We start from the raw sequence: 6,014 nt of genomic DNA on the forward strand, positions 1-6,014 counted from the left end.
AAAAAAAGCTTAACATGCTACCACACTTTAATTCCAATGAAAGCTTCTTCTATCGGATTTTCACCGGCCCAATAAAGCGAAAAGTCCAAAAATATGTTCCCGAGAGCCAATGTTTGGAGGAATGTTTACACCACCACATATCGACACAACACACAAAACATCTCAATTAGTCCCGTAGGGATAAGGCCGCCACTGCTTTACGTAACCCGGCCCAATGTGAACCGATCCCGGCAATCTGAAAGCAAAAGCAAAAAAAAATAAAAGGAAATGTTCTACATTATGGCGGTTGCCTTCGCTGCCTTGTGTGTGTGTGTGTGTGTGTTTGTCTGTGTTCTTTCGTTCTATCATGTTCGATTTATTTTCTGGCTCTTTTTTACTGACTCTTTCAGAAAAGGGAGAGCTAAGAAGAAAAAAGGCTGGAAAAACGATGGGTGGCGATAGGCTTTGTCGTATAATACTTCTAATTTCACCAAACCAGAACATCGGGCGGGATGCGGAATCGAGGCGGAACCTCGTATTTCTGGGGTTGATAAGTGGCACGACGATAAGATATATTTGTTTCCCCTTTGAGCATCGTCTTCGGCGCACGTAACGACGCTTCGACACACACACACACATACGTATCGTGACTGGCGAAAGGATACCTTTCGCATCCCGATCCCGCGTGCCCCGGGCTGGAGCATCCCTTTTGTTGTTTATTTCCTCTTTATAATTGTCCGTAGGTCGAAGATATGGAACAGCAGAGCCTTGGTCGTGGGAAAACTCACACACACACACACACACACACATACAATCGAAAATCCGTTCAAGACCTCGAAGCTCGCACCGACAATGAGCGATGAGTCCGACCGACCGACCGACGGTCTCAGGTTAGATTTCGGGCGTATGGTCCGCCGCGTGACAGAAGATCGGGAAAATTGGGACAATGGAAGAGCCCCCCCTCCCCCCCCCCCCCCCCCAAGACCTCGACCACGAAAACATGAAACACACCGAAGCTCATTTGTTGGGCGGCTGGCGATTGCGAATGATCGGACCGCTGTGGTACGTGGGTACGGGTTGGCCAATCGCATGACAAGGAACCAGCTTTATCCGAGACCGACCGACCGACCGAACGACGACCGGACAAATGTTGAAAACCACACAGCGCGGCACGGAAAGAGCGCCACAGCACGACACCATGGACCATGGACCATGGCCGTTAGCGCCCGGATAAGTAGCTAAGCCTGCCGTGCCTCCGTCGACCGGGATTCCGCCATGGATTTGTCTCGCTATCTCCCGCTTCCGGGAGATCCCGTACCGATCGGCCCGGCTATGGTCCGTTGTTGTTTGTTTTTGTGCTTTCTTCTGGAGCGCTTTAGTTGTTTGTTTGTCTGTGTCCTGGGGTTCCGCCACCGAAGCCCGCGCATTGTCGTGAACAGAGGGATGGGATTTGCCTCTTTTATGCCTTCCTTGGGTTTTTGGGTTCCTTTCACTTCCTTCTCTGCATGCGCCGGGGCTCGGGGTAGATGAAACAAAAACACCGTTCCGTACGTTCCGCGCCGGCAGCCGATTTGGCTTTCGGTCAGCAATATTTCCGCAAATGATTATGGTGGATGGTTATCTCGGAGCACCCTGCTGTGTGGCCTTGGCGCCTCGCGGCATCGGCCAGACAATCGCAGGCCAGGAACCAACCAGCCAGCCAGCCGGCCAACCAGCTCGAAATTCGAACGAAGCTTAGCTGTTTTGTGGCTTCCAAAGGTTTCGGATACGGCCCCGGTGGGCGCCAAAAGAGATTCGAGCGATTCCGGCAGATCGGAACAAAAACTCATGCCAATCGGTCCCTCGAGAGGCGCGGGGATAATGGTAAAGGGATTGGTAGTGGACTGTCTCGGTGAGAGATAAAAGTCTTAATTTGTTGATTTATGCCAATGATTTTCATAACGATGGTCTCGGGAAACAGAGGAAGCCTTTTCGGAATGGTCGGTCGCCCGCTGTATGGCTGGCCAATTGCGGCGCCAAACGTGCGGTTCGAATTTATGCTAAGCATATTTTTAATGTTAAAATCGATCAGTAGCCAGGGGGGGTTGGTCGGCACCGAAACAGTTGGCAAGGTCATTAGTTCTCGACTCCGGTGCCGATCTTCGGTACCGATCTCAGATCAGAACGGAACGAGAGCCGCAAGCCATAACCTAGAGATAGCTTTAATGGGCTGAGCTGAACGCTGAAACCGTCGGCGCGTCGTAATGGCGTCGTATTCGCTTCGTTTTAACGTTTCTTTTTTGAAACCGACCAGGCGCCTCCATTTCGCACCCTCACCAGGCGCCTCCATCCTGGGGTGCCAGATCGTAATTAATGTAATTAAAAATTTCTCACCCCACGAAGGGGAAGGGGGAGGAAGGTTTATCTGGCCGGACAAATCGAAAACGGAATTTCCGGCTCCATTCGCTTGAGCCCGCCTTGGCGAAGGTCCGGCGACAAATCTAGAATGAGCAGACTGTTCTTTTTCTTTTTGGAAGATTTGTCCAATTCCCGAGTCAATTTCGTTTGCCATTTGTGGCCTTCGGTTCGATGGCGTGCTTTTTTGGGGGAGGGGGAGTGGAGGTGAAAGATTTTTCCACAACTGACACTCGGCTCTACTGCGCGGTGGCCATCGCCATGCGTCTTGCAGCATTCCGTGGCGCATTTTAATGCAATTATTGGTCGGATTATAGGAATTAGTGGTCAGCGGGACCCAGAAATTGGAACCGACCATTCCGGCGAAGGAATCTCTCTATCTATAGGAAAGACAAAGAGAGAATGAGTGAGTCTTTGGTGCGAGCGTGAAGTGTAATTAGAAATCAGTTTTCCGCTAGATGTTCGCTACGGAAGCCGATCGGAATTGAGTATGAGCCGCGGAATGGAGCGCCCAGCGCATGGAAAGGACCCGTGGAAAACCCACTAGCGCCAATCATCCTATTCCATTTTCGAGCTCTTTTCTTCTAAGCTCTTTCCACTCCAGGAAGAGTGGCGCTGTCCCGCTGTCTCGAAGTCTGCCAGCACTCGCACGCGGAACCAACTTGCGCGGAGAATGGCAAATGAGGTGTTGATCTGCACTTAAACCATCGCCCTTCATCGTTGCAGCAGCAGCAGCAGCATCCAGCAGGACTGTGGGACTTGTGCTTTTTTCTCACTATTTGCCTTTTTTCTTCTAACGCCCTTCACATTCTAACGTCGTGGAAGATGTTTGAAGGAGGAGGAGAACTAATTTTCCTGGATTTGCACTAATTGCATAAACATAAATTAACTTTTACCCCATGATGCACGACCATACGGTGGTGGTGGTGGTAGTCTCCGTGTGCTAATCAGCTCCTGGTGCTTTGGTGCTAAGGTGTGAGATCCCGATAATAGAAGGTGTGCATACCAGGGGTCCAGGGTTTGAGTCACAAGACAAGCGAGTGCAGGGAGCGCAGGGGCGACACCCCAAGCCTCGCTGCTCATTAAGGTAATGACACTCGTGAACCAATAGTGGAGTAGTGTCTGGTTAAGCCAGTGCACCAGTGCAGTTCTTATGTTCGCTGTAAACATTGTTTACGGTTGGAGCATTGTTGTGTGTGACGTTCGATAGGAACGAGCTGCTAATTGGTTGACGCGCGTGGAAGTGTACACTGGACTCATCACTTACACAGTTTTGCTTTTTTCCCATCAACGAAGTGCATAAAGTGTATGAAGTGCTTTTTGCTGATGGTTTGTTTTAACCACTCACTCCACTTTGTTTGCTTCGCACATTGTTTTCTCAATCCAGCAACACTTCGTAATTACTCGCACACATATTCGTGTGAATTATGTTGATATTCATATTTCAACGTCATGCTTTCTGATACCTGACGTGTCAAATTCGAGGTGCAATCTCACCACTCGACGCGTTCGCCACATGACAGTCTAATGACGCAGCCTGTCACACACTTTAACATCCCTAGCTGGTGGTGGTGGTGGTGGAAGAGGGGAAGGAGATTGTTAGTGTCTTCCTCTTCAGGCAGGGCAATCATATGCTCGCGGTCGAATGTGGCCAACACCATCATTCCAGACGTCCGTGCGATTAATTGAAGATCCCAATTAACGGTTCCGGGAACCTCATTTCGAGGCGGTCATACACACACACCACACCCGAGTGTATACACGCACCACTTGGAATGGGGTTGGTCCGTTGACGCACCTTCGCGTCCTTCGTGTCGTGATGTCTTTGTCTTACCGTTGGTGGCGAGAGAGAGTCCCAATGTCATGTCCCATCTAGGGCACCCTAACTAGAGACGGGCCTCTAGCCCGTCTTGAATCTAATTGGATCATAACCGACCTCAAATTTAATGTCACCGTTTATCATCGGTTATTATGAGGGCCCGGCTCGCCATGTGATAGCGACACAGCAGCGACCACCTTTCGCCGAGGGGGTTTTGAATGAGAATTTGGTGAAGGTGACGGTGCTTCTAACGGCTGTGGTTTTTGTAGGAGTAGTAGGAGGACTTGAAATAAGCTAATTTACATTAGAGGTTTGCGACGAATTAGCGCTACACACTCTCACACGCCAGATGGTGTCTGGTAAGAATCATTCAATTTGGAGATTTCGAGAAATCTCGGCTCAGTTTAAAGGTCTTGGATTCGATATCCAGGATAGCTCCTTCTGTTCCTCCTGATACCATTGCATCAGTTGACATCCGTAATCCTCGACCTCGAATGTTTTGATTCCTTGTCTTCTACTGCTCGCAGGATAAACGAAAGGTCTAGTTTGCAAATTTTCCGCTAGAGGCGCTACATCGGAATGGATGGTAAACAACGTGCAAGGTGAGTTGTTCCCGGTCATGCGCACTGGCGTCCGTGTCCTTCGCTCGGACACAACCGTCCGTCCTCACTTCGCGGTGATTCGGGTTCAGCTGCAGCGTCAAGCGTCGCGGGGAGACACGAGCAGATTGAGAAAGGTCTGCTCACCGGAGCACCGAAGCCGACCTTCCGCACGGTGAACCAGGGATTCAGGATCAGCATCTCCCCATTGTCCATTGTGAATGAACACCATAGTGAGAACGAATGAACCACGGACAAGGTCTCGGACGTAGCCGTTGGCTGTGGGCAGTTCTCTTTGGCTTGGGTTGGCGCTTAGCTTGTCGACAGCGAGCCGCCTGTCAGTCTGTCTGTCACAGCCGTAAAGGACGCTCTGGCACCGCACGTCGTCGTCGTCGTCGTCGTAGTAGTTGTTGTTGCTGGTGTTGTTGTTGTTGGTGTTGAAGGCCGCTGCACGTTGCTTATCGCCGTGCTTTTCGATTCCGGATTTCACCGAGAAGCGAGATTGTGTGAGTGAGAAAGAGAGAGAGAGTGAGCCAGATAAACGAATAACGTATTACGTGACCGCGCGTGAGGCAAAAGGCCCGAGGTAGTACTGCCGTGGGCGTTCCACTGCCGGGTTTGCTCTGATTCGCTTCTTCACGTTTTAAGCGCTGCCACTGCTGAAAATGTTGAGTGAATGGGGGGATGAAAATTCGATTTCCCAGCTGATCGAGTGTGATTTCAACAACGCCTTCGTCTTGGGTGCGGCGTCTCACACCAGAGTGAAGTGATAAGGCGTAGTGTGCACGGTGTGTGTGTTTGTTGTGAGTGTGTGCGTGTAGTGCCGAAAGCAATGCGGAAGAAAATTACGCCTCCACCGTCTGTGCTTGATGTTGATTGAATTTGGTCTCCCCAATGAGCGTACCGTCTGCTAGCAGCTTGGTTAAAGTGGTCTTCAGCGAAAGCGCGATTTGCGATTCGTGGTGTTGAAGAAGCAGAATTGCAGACGCGCGTGTGTGTGTGTTAGTGTGTGGTGAGCACTTTGTCGCGGCGTGTTATAGCCACGATAATCTACGCAAGTGCATCGTCGTCGTCGTCGTCGTCGGTCTGTGCTGAGGAATTTCAAATATTGAATTTTTCCCATTCTCCAACGTACTCGTTTGTTCCTCCCTTTTTCGGTGGTGAAAAGTTCTGGGAAGTAAAACATAAATAAACCAGTCCAGCCCAGAGCAAGAGGACTCACG

Source organism: Anopheles darlingi, chromosome 2 (genome assembly GCF_943734745.1).
Source record: "Anopheles darlingi chromosome 2, idAnoDarlMG_H_01, whole genome shotgun sequence".
NCBI lineage: Eukaryota > Metazoa > Arthropoda > Insecta > Diptera > Culicidae > Anopheles > Anopheles darlingi.